This window comes from Pteropus medius, unplaced genomic scaffold, assembly GCF_902729225.1.
Source record: "Pteropus medius unplaced genomic scaffold, Ma_sr-lr_union100, whole genome shotgun sequence".
In the NCBI taxonomy this organism is placed as follows: domain Eukaryota; kingdom Metazoa; phylum Chordata; class Mammalia; order Chiroptera; family Pteropodidae; genus Pteropus; species Pteropus medius.
The window spans coordinates 147,239-160,682 of record NW_024343159.1 but is presented as its reverse complement, the minus strand read 5'-3'; the positions used below and the strand labels follow the sequence as shown (position 1 = coordinate 160,682).

At 44.4% G+C, this 13,444-nt stretch overlaps 4 non-coding genes across 4 annotated transcripts; 1 reads left to right on the top strand and 3 right to left on the bottom strand.

The window, feature by feature from the left end:
- Window positions 1–2,974: 2,974 nt before the first annotated feature.
- On the bottom strand, window positions 2,975–3,046 carry TRNAQ-CUG (transfer RNA glutamine (anticodon CUG)). The gene has a single exon. It is a non-coding gene; the product is annotated as a tRNA-Gln (tRNA).
- A 4,271-nt stretch (window positions 3,047–7,317) lies between these two features.
- Window positions 7,318–7,399, bottom strand: TRNAS-AGA (transfer RNA serine (anticodon AGA)). Its single transcript has one exon. It is a non-coding gene; the product is annotated as a tRNA-Ser (tRNA).
- Window positions 7,400–11,334: 3,935 nt separating this feature from the next.
- Window positions 11,335–11,440, bottom strand: TRNAL-CAA (transfer RNA leucine (anticodon CAA)). The gene is made up of 2 exons: window positions 11,403–11,440; window positions 11,335–11,380 (listed from the first exon to the last, which is right to left on the bottom strand). It is a non-coding gene; the product is annotated as a tRNA-Leu (tRNA).
- A 1,234-nt stretch (window positions 11,441–12,674) lies between these two features.
- On the top strand, window positions 12,675–12,747 carry TRNAT-CGU (transfer RNA threonine (anticodon CGU)). Its single transcript has one exon. It is a non-coding gene; the product is annotated as a tRNA-Thr (tRNA).
- Window positions 12,748–13,444: the final 697 nt, after the last annotated feature.

Genomic DNA, 13,444 nt, shown 5'->3' with positions numbered 1-13,444 from the left:
CAACCTGACTAATCAGTCTCTCGCTTGTACATGCTGGTGTGTTACATATCTGCTTTTGTTACTTCCTCAAAAATCATTCGACCATGGTCCTAATGCTGTTTCCCTTCCCTCCCAAAGAGAGTCCAGGCTTTGCCTGATGCCTTTGCATGTCTGCAGTCAAAACCCTGCCTGCTTTGAAGGCATCCTTTCCCAGAGAAGAGAAAGGAATCGTGCCCTTCTCAGGACTCTTTTCCAGTCATATGGAAAGGGAAATTCGATCCAGGAAAGCTTGGATCATATACAGTGAAAGCCAAGACTCACAGCTGTGCTCGCCAAGTTGAGAATCCAAACTGGGTATAAATAAGCAAACCACCACAATTGAAGACTTTGAGGAAAGCCATTTTCTTTGTAATCCAATAAAAAGGGGTTGACAACATCACATTGGCTGGGCTCATTTGTCCTGGGGGCCAGGAGGACAGTGAAGAGAAAGGGACTGAAAACGAGGCAAGATTTTCACTCCTTCTGGGCACTGTTCAGACACAAAATCTCATTGTATGATTAACAAGTGTGGGCTAAGGTAGTAAAGGGATGCTACTAACCACATGTGAGTGCCTTTCTAGGACCTCCCAGGAGAGTTGAGTCCATGCCTGGACAGCTTTGTCCGTGCAGCTGGTCCTCACCTCACTTGTGGAGATCAGTGCTGAGTTGATATACTTTAGTGAGCCTCGTCCAAGAATGCTTCTAATAATTTTTGGTAAACACAGTGCTTTCCCTCGCCATGGATTAAATCAGCAGCTCCCATCCTCTTTACTGTGTGTCTTCAGAGGTATGATGTATAATAAAAAGCCTTGAGTTGCAAAGTTGTGTGGGTCAGTGATGCTAGGCAGTGTCAAGTCGTCTTTGCCGAGAAGTGCCAGTGGGGTGAGTTTGACTGGGCTCTAGCAAGACCTGGGCTTCTGGAGGCTGAACTGGATCTTTCTTTGCAAAACTCATTATCTCTCATCTCATCTCCTCCCACATCCAGCATGCTGGTTGCTTTGACTCTGAGAAACTAGTAGAATTCTAGAATGTCAAAGCTAATGAAATGTTAAGGCTCTTCTGTGGATACAATTCTTAGTTTCAGAGTTGAGGAAAGTGACCTGTGTAACACTGATGTACAGAATTTAAAAATTAAAAAATTGTCCAAAAGGATACTTTAGAGAAGAATGTTGATAGTACAAACATCTCGTTCTGGATGCTTCCTTCTGGAGGTGCCACAGAGGATAAGGCTCAGTTTCTGGGGCTGGAGCCGAGACGCTGGGCAAGATTGATCAGCACACAGAATTTCACATCGTGGAGAATCAGCATGTGATTGGGTTTCTGAATACTGCCATTGGGACTTAGAGAATACCAATGGGGACCAAGTGCTCAGTACTCACATGTGGCAAGTGGCTAAACTATTGGACATTACAGATCTAGATTGTGTAGAGAATAAAACTGAGTTGGTAGAAGATTGAAACCAAGGGACAGTTACTCTGGAAACAACTGGCTACGGTCCAAGATACAAGAGTCCTTGACGCACACTTCAGGACTAGTGCCGCTGTGACACCCAGTGGCTAAACTCGCTATTTTAGTGTGCTCTTCCTCCACACCTTTAGTGTCAGGAAAGTCCGCTGAATGTTGCTCGCACCTGTCCCTGCAGTGGACAGTCCTGCCCCAGCGCCGTGGACGGTCCTGTCCGCGCATCAGAAGCCCCTTCTGTTTCAGCACCGTGGACAGGGACTATTCCTAGGACAAGTCAAAGGAGGTTGGGAAGTCGACGCCCTTTTCACGCGTCAGCCTTCTCTCTTCCTCCTCTCTCTCTCCTCTCCTCTCCTCTCTCCCTCTCCTCTCCCTCTCCCTCTCCTCTCCCTCTCTCCTCTCCTCTTCCTCTTCCTCTCTCTTCCTCTCCCTCTCTCTCTCTGTCTCACATGTCTATAATACTTCACATTTTACGAAATATCCTCATTTATATGCATGGCCTCATTTAATCCTCACATCGCAAATGAGAAATACGGGGGAGCTAAGAGAAGTCCCCAAGTTGCCCAGCCCCTAAGTATTAGATTTAGAGCAGCAGCCTGGATATCTCAGCTGATGCTCATTGCTCTTTGCTCGTGAACACTACTTATGCCTTCAGCATCATTTCTAAATGCCCACAGAAGTGAAATGAACAAGTTGATGGAACGTGAGTGCCCACGTTTTCCTCATACTGAAAGGTTTTTTTAAAATTCCTAAAACCTATGCAAAACAGCACAAAAAACAATGAAAAGGGGAAGCTTCTACAAAGAATGTAATGAGTGAAGAAATAATAGTAGTCACTCACTTTAGCTGGAAAAGAGGGATATTTGGTATTTTGTGGGTGGCACATGGACCAAATAAACATTGCAATGAAAATATCATTATGAATTCCCCCCAATATTTACTCTGATATGTTAAATCTATAGATTTTTAAAATGTAATAATGAGTCTTATTTGCCCTTTTACTAAGAGTCACCAAATTTAAAATTTCCACATTTGATTTCTTTACAACATATATATATATATATATAAACTGGGTTCAGAGGTGGGGGGACAGAAAATATGAAGCTTGAGGTCATGGATAGAAGCAGAATTTGCTATTGACTGTATTTTCTCCAATACCATTACAATTATTTATTCCTCATGTTTGAAATATTTAACAATTTTAAACATTCTTTTTAATGTGCACAGAAAACAATGTTTGCATGAGTCAATTATTGGTTTCCATTAGAACTGTTTTTTTATTCATAGCATAGTTCAGGGGTTTTTCCATCTTCCTCCAGTATTTATTTTCCTCTTTATAATAAATTCCATTAGATCAGAACAAAATTCTATTTCTTCCTCCTCACAGATGCAGGTATGTCGAGACTTGAGGAACTCACAGAAGATGGCAGTGTCAAAATCGATTTCAGTCATTTAGGTGGACAATTTTCTCAGAGGAGAAGGTAAGAAAAAAGAGAGGTTCCACCGAGACTTGAACTCGGATCGCTGGATTCAGAGTCCAGAGTGCTAACCATTACACCATGGAACCTCACATGTGCCTTTGTGCTTATCAAATATGAATTATATGAACTCTGCTGACAGCATTTCATCTAGCTTATCAATCAAAAATCTGGGTCAACGGACACTCACGACACTCTTTCGAAGAAAATCCTATTTTACCTCATTTTATCTTATTTATTTATCTTATTTTCTTGCCAAGTACACAAACCTGTAAAGTCTACACCCCCACACGCCATTAACTCGAACTCGTTGGCCGAGTGAACATTCCTCATTATACAAGCCCTGAATTGAACGTTTTATATTCATTATATGATTTAATGCTTAGAAACTCAGTGAAGTAGTGTTTTGTTTTGTTTTGTTTTGTTTTGTTTTGTTTGCACCTATATCAACCGGAAAGCTGAGACTTGGAGATTCCATATCTTTTGTCTGTAACTCCACTCAGTTTCAGCCATGAGATCTTTTTCTCTACATAGATTATTTAGTTGTCAGGTCCAAAGCCTGTAGGAAAACAAGCCTTAACATGTCGATTTCTGGCACATTCACGGAAGAAAACTTGCAAAGGAAGCCATGTTTGCGAGAAAGTGGGAAAGTCGTTCTCGAAGAAGTCCGGATTTTGTCACGTGCAGCGGTGGGCGAGGAGCGCACCAGACGCGCGGGCGCCTCCCGGACCGCTTAGTGACTTCTGATGCAGGGACAGATCTGGCCCCCGTGTGAGGCGCCGCATGTCGGTGAGCCCTGGTTGTCACGGGGAAAGAGGTGTTGAGCTCATGTAGAGAAGTTGCTTGCACTAGTTAAAAAAGAATTTTCTTCGGGCATCGAAGCCACTAAAGGACATTTTATGCATTTCTCAAAACAAGAAAATAAAGCTGGCAGTCTCTTCTATGTCCCTTTAATGGGCCCCAAAGTTATTAGGGGAGATTTCTAAAACCTTTGTTGTTTTAGCACCCCCTGGCATATGGAACGGAAACTCATGCACCCTCTCACACAAAGGTGACCTCAGTCACCGAACATAGCACTTAGCAAACTATTCCAGGGACTTCACAAAATTATTTAAGACTCTGTGCCCCACACTAAGAATCCTCTGCATTTGGGTTTCCCTTCTATATTATGTAACCTCATTGTAACTATAATAAGAAACTAGATCACTCAAGTAAAATTAAGCTGCTAAAGAAACATTCTCTTTAAATTCTGGCTGCATGATTCATTAACCTCAATGTTGTAAATTAGGAAGCAAAGGTGCACCCACGCCTGAAGCTGAGATTCTAGTCAAACCTGTTCTGCGTGTCTCTCATCTCAGATGCTTATTGATGTAGGTTCCTGACCATGCAGTTTTGGGAGACCAGAGTTACATATATCTAGTCAGACCCAGTGGTTTGAACGAGGCTCCTTTTCAGGCCATTTTACATTTCCACCAATGGGAAAAATAATTAAAGCAACAACATGCAGTAAGAAAATTCAAATAAGTATGCTGCTAAATGGCAGATTAAACATCTAATGCCTAGAAAGAAATCTAGACAGGAGCACACAGTTTTGTAAAGATACCAGTTCTCCCCACAATTGATGTACAGAGCCAGTGCATTTTTAGTAAAATCCCATCGGGTGTTTTTTGGAGGTTGATAAATTGACCAAAATATAACATTTAATTGAAAACGGCCAGAGTAGCTTAAGTTATCTTTAAAAAGAAAAGCAAACTTAGAGGACTTATTTCACCAAATGCTAAAGACATAAGGGTAGTATAAATCACACAATATGATGTTGTCCATGGATAAACAATGGTACTGAGTAGAGTTCAGACTCAGACTCACGCTTCATACCCTGCTTTATGAGCACGGGAGCACTGCAGAAATAGTGGCAACGAACGGTCTTTGAATAAGCTGTAAATACTATAAGAAAAAAATGATCAAGGGACCAGCTACCAGGAAAAAAATTAAAATGACCCCTTTTGCATTATTCACAAAGCCGGTTCCGGGTAGACTGTAGATCTGAACATAAATGTTAAATAAATAGATAAATAAAGCAAGATTCTAGAAACAACACAGGGGAATATCTTTATGACTTTGAACTAAGGAAACATTTTTTAAATTTAGCACTACAAGCTTTAGCTATAAAGGGTACTCCTGTGCATCTGAGTCATCAAACCCTTCAGTCTCGAGAATTTTTCATATATTTCCTGATAACATTCCCTCTAGTTTTTCTTCTGATCATTTACAAAAAATTATCCTTAGTTTCTACTCCCAAGTGAAATGAAATAAGCACATTTTGCTTTCTTTCCCACTGAATACAACTATAAAACATGAGCAGAATGCATGAGGCAACTATTTGAAGATGCCAAAAACAAAATATCATCAAATATATGAAAAAAGAATACCAGCACTACCCTGTCCATTCTTCTAACTGATCTATAGGTTTAATGCAACTGTTATCAAAATCCCAGCAGCATTTTTTTATAGTTGGAGAAAAGCTAAGTCTAAAATGTATATGGATAGGCAAAAGAGCTAGAATATCTAAAACAATTTTTAGAAATAAAAATTAAATGTGGGAGATTACACCATCTGATGTCAGACCCACTTTAAATTTCACTAATCGGACAGTGAAGTATTGGTATAGAAATAGGCATGTAGATCAATCAAACAGAATGGAAATCCAGAAATAAATGTACACAAATATGGCCAATTGATTTTTGACAAAGGTGCAAATAAATCAATGAAGAAATCATAGGCTTTCAATAAATGGTATTGGGAAAATGAAATATCCATATGCAAAAAGGGGGGCAAGACATAAGTAAGTAAATGAATAAGTCAATCTTGATGTAAACCTCACAACTTATACCAAAATTAACTAAAAACTGATTATAGGTATAATGTAAACCAAAAACTTCTAGAAGAAGACATAAGAGAAAAATCTACATGAACTTGGTTTTGGTGATGAGTTCTTAGACATGGCACTTTTCACAGAAGAAAAAAAATTTAAAAATAAATTAGACTTCATCAAAATGTTAAATAATTTGATCTGCAAAGACACTGTTAAGAGAATGAAAAAAGAAGCTTAAGACTGGCAGAAAATATTTGCAAATCACATCTCTGACAGAGGATTTGTATCTACAATATATAAGAAATCATCAAAACTCACCAATAAGAAAACTAACAACCCAATTTAAAAAATGGACAAAATACATGAACACACACTTCCACAGAAGGAGTAAAAGGATGGTCAATAGTCACACAAAAAGATGTGAATATTATTAGTCATTAGGAAATGCAAATTAAAACAACAATGAGATATCACTACACACCTATTAAGATGGTTGAAATTAAAGATACAAAACCAATGGCTGGTTGAGGATGAGGGGCAACTAGAAATGTCATTTAGTGCTGGTGAGACTGAAAAAGGGTACGGGCGCTCTGGAAAACAGTTTGAAGAATTCTTATAAAGTTAGACACTTGCCAGGTGATACAGCAATCCCACTTCTAGGAATCCACCCAAGAAAAATGAAAATGTATGTACAACAATGTTTATAGCTATTTCTCCACTGCAGTTGCCAAAAATTGGAAACCACCTTGATGTCCATCAATGGGCGGACGAAAAAATAAACCGTGGACATCGGTACAGTGGAATTTCATTCAACGGCAGAAAGGTACAAAATTTTGATACATGCAAAAACTTAGATAAATCTGAGGGCATGTTCTAACTCAAGAGAAAAAAGCTAATCTCAAAAGGTTACATACTGAACGGTTCAACTTCTATAACACTCTCAAAAATGCCAAAGGCAGGGACAGAAAACGTACCAGGCAGGCGTCGTCTGTGATGTGTGAGGTTAGGAGGCGACTATGATAGATAACATGAGGGAGGTTTATGGATCAATGGGACTGCTCTGTATCCTGACTGTGATAGCGGTTTACACGAACGTATGCATATGCTTTCAAAAGTCGATTTTATCTTTTCATACATTTTTTAAAAATAAAGTAAAAAGTTTCCATTTTGTGGCATAGACTGCACATCCTCTACAATTTATTTGAGGGACACCTTCCCCCAAATGGCCTCTTTTTGGGATAGCTTAGTCCAAGCAGGGTTTCGGGAGGAACAAGCGGAGACAGCCTTGCCCCGTCCTTGGGGGCGGGGGTTATTAGGGCTCCGTTAGAGAAAACTTTTCCAAGAAAACACCGCGCTCACTTGTTTTTTTCTGGGCTGGACGTGGGAGCGCAGGGACCGTGACAGGACACGACTAGGTGAGAAACACGCGCCCCCTGCACCGCGCGGACTCCACAGCAAACCGTTTTAGCATAAGGTAAAAAGCAGAGACGTAGTCGGCAGGATTCGAACCTGCGCGGGGAAACCCCAATGGATTTCTAGTCCATCGCCTTAACCACTCGGCCACGACTACAGCTGTTAGTCCCTCCTGCAGGGGAATGTGGCAGATGTGACGCTAAAATTCTTGTGCAGACAAAGACTCCGAGAGGGAAGTCACACTCTTCGGCAGCCCGACACGCGTGGCACCAGGCAGGGAGCGCAGGTACTCACGGTACCGGCATCTTCGTTTCCAGCAAAGTTCAGGTGGGCTCGCCTGCCCCTCGCGGCCGAGCTGAGCTCGTTGCTGGGAGCTGGAGTCTCAGGCACCGAGGTGCCGTCGGGCGACGCCGGTTTAGGCCCGGACGGAACTCTTCCTCCAGGACTTACAGGAGGCCGTCCTCCTCCACCCCCCACTCCCACTCCCACCCCCGGCCGTTGGCGCTGCGTTCTGTGGGCGCCGGGGAGGGACGTGCTCTCTGACCTGGGTCCCAGGGGGAGAGAGAGGAGACGCTGCTGGCGAGCTCTGCGCCCTGGCGTCCCTGGGTTTGGCATCGTGCTTTGCAAAGGCCAACGCGCTTTCACCTTCCAGAAGGGTTGAGAAGAAACACGGGTGTAGCCAGTCCATGAGTTTATTTCCTGTGAGATCCCAGCTGCTTTCTAGAAATAGATTATTTGGTTTAATTTGGGGGGCCTGCAACGGCCCCTTTTCTCTAAATTTAACCAACACAGCACGTTTCCTATCTCTCATCTTTCTTATCTTATGTCATAGAATGTCACACCAAACCTGCTCGCTTCACGGCCCTTAGGCTTGGAGAAGGAAGTGATGGGGAGACAGCCAGCAGGTGAAGGAAAAGGGTCAGGTGAGGGCAATCGAGGGAGAGGGACATGCAGGAGAAGCCTGGAAGAAAGCTCCAAACACCCGCCACCTGCCTCACAAAGCAGTTAAAATACCGGACAGGAACGTGTAACCCTTACCTCCCGTATTGTTTACGATCTACATTGCAATACTGATATATTACTATTCATCCAAGTAGATATTCATAAACATGTACTTTTTATAGAAAGGAAGAAAGAGGAAGGAAGGACAAGGAAGAAAGGCAGGCAGAAGGGAAACTCAGCTGAACCGTTCTGGTGTCAGGGTGAAATATGGGTGATGATGGGGGGACAGTAAGATCTGGTCATGCTGCCAGCGAAGGAGGTTACGATTCAATCAGAGGAGTCGCAGAGCTCGAATGCAGAAAGAAACGGTATTGTCAAAGATAGAACTTGACCTCACGCCTCCACGCAGAGATCAGAACCCGGGAAGCGAGATTGAGCCTGGGGCCTGAGACCACTCGGACGCCCTGAGAACCCTCTCTGAGTCTGGTGTTATTGTTGACTAATGATCTGCATCACATCCAGAATATGTGTGGTGACACAAGCTCTGAACTGTGGTGTCTGCGAAATGCAAGACGAAGAGTTTTCATGGAAGCTGGAGGCCATCACTGTGGCTCCAGCTTTTCTTAATGATTTAAATTACTTATGAAATTTATTTATGGGGCAAATCAAGAAGCACAACGGGACCCTGAACAGCTCAGTTGGCAGAGCACCAGGCTTCTACCCTGAGGGTCTAGGTGAAGGGTCCAGATGAAGCTGTGCAGGCATCACCCAAGCTTTTATTCCGATCACATGTAGAAGAGCCCAGATGACCTCATCGTCCTTACCAAGGTTAAGGTTTACTTTTAGACCTTCGTTGCCATCCTGGAAGAATTGCTCTGTGTTCTCATGCCTCAAACCTTTGAAATGTTAAAGCAGGGCAAAATAACCTTTGGACTGAGTCTAAAGCAACATCATGTCCCAAAGAACTGTTTGTAAAGATGACAAGAAAGCAGATAAAATGATGACTGGACCGAGAATTAAAAACATTGTTTAGAATTAGCATCACTGTTAGCTTTTCTGCACCAATAGAAATCACTTACTTCTACGGATGTAACTGGTCCCCTTCCCTTTCTCATAAATACCCCTTGCCTTTGTCTAATTGAAACACTATTTGGGCTTCTGTCTGAATCAATGCTTCCCAAATACCAACTCGTATTGATCTCAAATAAATCCTTGTTGCCTCTCACTTTGAAAGGCCTTTATTTTTTAGGTTAACAGGTCAAATCTAGATCCATTTAATTACTGCATTTCTTCTAAAGATGAACAGAACCACTCTTAGATTTTGCAAGGAAATTTAGAATCATGGGTGATAGGAAAAATGGTATTAAATAACAACAAAAAATAACTTGTGATTGAATTATTATGAATTATGCCATTTTCTAATCTTCTGTGGTGTGGGGGTGACTTCATTCTAGAAGGTGGGGTGCAGTTTGGTCAGATCCTACTAGCATATAAACTCTGAGAGTAGGGGCATTTATGTCTGTGACCCCGAGGCTCCCCTGGTCGTTTGCGAGACGGAAGTACCTTACACAGAAGTTTTGTCCGTTCTGCAAAAACAGTTGATAAACTAAAATCCAAACACATTATGAAATGGGGTTAGCCATCCATTTTGTGTTTTCATTAAAAAGCAACTCTCCTTACCCTGGGATTTAGATAATTTGTAAAACTTTAGAAATGGGCTTCTGTGCTTTTTTCCTCTGTGTACAGTACTATAGATTTTTGTAAAATTTTAAATGGTTTTTTGGACAAAAAGTCAAGTTTGGCACCTGGTGGATACTGTGTGTGCAAAACAAGATTGCATTTACTTTATAACTATTTCTCTCACTTCCACTATGTCACATATCCCCAGGAGAAGAATACTGTATCTGAAAAGTAGTAGTGGTATGTGTGTTTGGGAGGTCCCTCCTTAACTGGACCTAGACACCCCCCAGTGGACGAGGCAGCAGGATCCTCTGTACCTGGATGTGTCCGCCGTAAAAATGTCACATAGCTCCTCCACAGAAATGCATGCTAAAAGATCAAAAGCCAGCTGTTCCGCAGAGGGAGTCTCTGACCTGCTCTTGAGCCCAATTTTGTTGGCGAAGGGATGAGATCTCGGAGAACAGCCGGAGTAGTCCAGCTTCAGGGCCCTTCGGGGCCCTCCAAAGTGTGGCTTCGTCACCGCGCAGACCGCTTAACCTCCACACGGTACGCTAGTTGAACAGCCGGCTAGTGTGCACGATTGCAGGGGAAACGACGATGAACAGTCAAACTCAGAAAGGAGTGGGCTCTCTGGGGACGTTCTCAGTGGAGTCCACCAGCGATGGTGGAGAGGCCAGAGCAGAGAAGCCCCAGGAGACCGCAAGGACATCGCACTTAATGGAGAGAGCGGGACAGGTAGATTATTTGTGAACAGGAGGGACGTGAACAGTTTAGTGATGAGGGGAGCAAGTGAGGAGGGACCTCGGAGAACCCAAAGGTGGGGAAAGAGGCTGAGGGTCCTAACTTACGAGACAGGGGACTTAAGTCTGTTGTCCCCTTTACGGTTCTTCCTGCACTTTCACAGTTAGGATTTCCGGGAGATTTTAGAGTAAAATGATAAATAAATAGGCAAAAGAGGCGGTGCACACTTCTCAGGGCCCCTTCGGCTGGAGACCACCTCGCTCACAACCCCCCCTTCCCTCTCCCCCGCGCCTGCTGACTGCTCGCTCCCCCTCCTTTTCTCTGCTTCTCCCCAGGCCCCTGTCCTTTGCCTCTTTCCTTCTCTCTCCTCCACTTCCTGCTTGTCACCCCTCACTTGCCACATAAGGCCTTCTTACTACCTTTATCTCTGCTTGTGAGCAAGGCTGCTGCCTGCCACAAAATTCACACACAGCCCCTGCGTCCCCCGGTGGACATCTAGGTTGCCACCTGCGGCCTGGTACCTCCAAACACCACATGCTACTGTATTTCGACAACATGAGCACTTCCTTGTTATTGATGACCTAAAAACTGTTTTCAGCAGTTTCATAATCTTGAGGGACTCTTCCTTTTAGAGTTTCAAAGTGACATAGGAAGGTGACCTAGGCAAATTTTTGATAGAACTATATAGCAGATTCTTTTCTATGTGTGGCAAGAACAAAAAGAACCTCATGTCAGGAGTGGGATTTGAACCCACGCCTCCATACGGAGACCAGAAGCCCCAGGAGCGGGAAGCTGAGCTTGAGTCTGGCGCCTTAGACCACTCGGCCATCCTGACACCTTGAAGTTGGTGCAACCTAAAGTTATACTGTAGACTCAAACGGTGATGGTCAATGCCTGGCTGCATCCTAGGAAAAGAAAATTTATTCTTGGAATTTGTCGGACTAGGATGGAGTTCTGAACTCACTGAGAAACGGGAAGGCAGTGAAGATCTGAATAGTTCCCACAGTCCTGAGACTGGGTGCTGTGCACCCAGGGGCTCCCTCCTCGCTTCCTCTCCAGCACCCCCAGCTCAGGCCCCTACTGCCTGACTCCCCCTATGACCTGGACCCCCAGGTCACAGTGTATTTTCTAACTCAAACCTCCATCCAGCAGATGCAGCTCAATGGTCAGCCCACTGCTCTGGACGAGAGAGGGTCATCTCCGCTGTTCTCAACCCATCCAGACTGTGGCTCAGACGGTTCACATGATTCTGTGTCCCTGCCTGAGAGTCTTCCAGTTGACTCCCCAGAAATCGCGGAGCTCTGCCCAGATTGCTGGCCAACAAGCCTGTGAGAGAATCCATGGGGTCCAGTCTCTCTCCTTACGTGTGGTTTCTGCTGGTCCGAGCTTAGTCTCCAAATGGCGGCCTTTACCGGACGAAATGTGGCCATTTTCTGGCATTTTCGCCAGCGCGCCTGTGGACGGAGCTCTTCGGTCCGGATCCAGCGACGCAGGAGGAGAGGAGCAGGCCTGATCCTCAGCCTGGACCCCGCTTCCAGCCCAGGACGAGCTCGGAACCGACCCGGGGCACCCCAGGCCGCCTGGTCCTGCCCGCGACGCTCGGTCTCTCTGCTGGCACCTGACGTCGGGGATTCGAAACGAGGCACCGAGAACTAAAGTCTAGACACCTGGGTGACAGGCAAGGGGGACAAGCGCTGCAGCGCTGAGGGCGCGGTGCGAATAAAGGAGACGCCCCTGGTCGTCCCCCCAACCCTGCGTCGGGGCAGATAGGCCAGCCGCTCTCTCCCCGCTGACTCCCCCCACACCCGCCCCCACGGCCCTGTCCAAGCCAAACCCTCGCAAGCGGGTCAGGGGTCCTGAATTTCCTTTGACAAAAGCCAATTGAAGGGGCCGTTGGGACTCTCCGAGAGCACGGGAATCTGTTTGAACACAGATCAGAAAATCGGAACGGAGCTGGGGATGGAACCTCAAGTTTTCTAGAAAACAAAAAATATATATAGAAATAAAAACCCTAAAGATTTGAACATATCAATTTTAGGACAAGGAGCTAACACACATCGTTCAGCAGGGGCTCCGTAGCTCAGGGGTTAGAGCACTGGTCTCGTAAACCAGGGGTCGTGAGTTCGAATCTCACCGGGGCCTTTGGTTGTCGGTTTTTCACCTTTAGTAGGTGATTTTAGAGGATGTGTTTCTCTGTCATCTGAGCCTAGAACTAGAAATGAGTTCCTCAGGCCTATGACCTTCCTTCTCAGCACACAGGAGATTGCAGCTAACAGGGAATTCTAAAACTGAGTCTCTATTATGGAAATGAAGCTGCTGTGCCTTCTGAACTTTATGATGCCTGGAATCGAGGTGTAGGACACCTTGAAGTGCCACCAGCACAACTAGTGCCAGCAGGGACACGTTCCAAGAAGATCCCTGAAACCGCGGATAGTACCATACTCTATGTGTATGTTTTTCTCGTGTATACGTACCTATGATAAAGTTTAATTTATAAATTAGCGACAGTAAGACTAACTACAATAACTAATAATGAAATAGAACAATTGTAACAATAGACTGTAGTAAAAGTTATGTAAATGTGGTCTCTCAAAATATCTTCCTGTGCTGTACTCACCCTCTTGTGACGGTGCGAGATGATAAAACACCTATGTGACTACATAAGATGAGGTGAATGACGCAGGCATTGGGACGTAGCGTTGACCATCTGCTTCAGGCGATCCTGGATCATGGGCCCTGACGATGTCGATGGCTGGATGTCAAGAGCAGGCGATGTCCACGGTTGAGGACCCTCGATAGTCAAAGACTTTTCCCCAAACCTTTGGAAGAACACTAATCA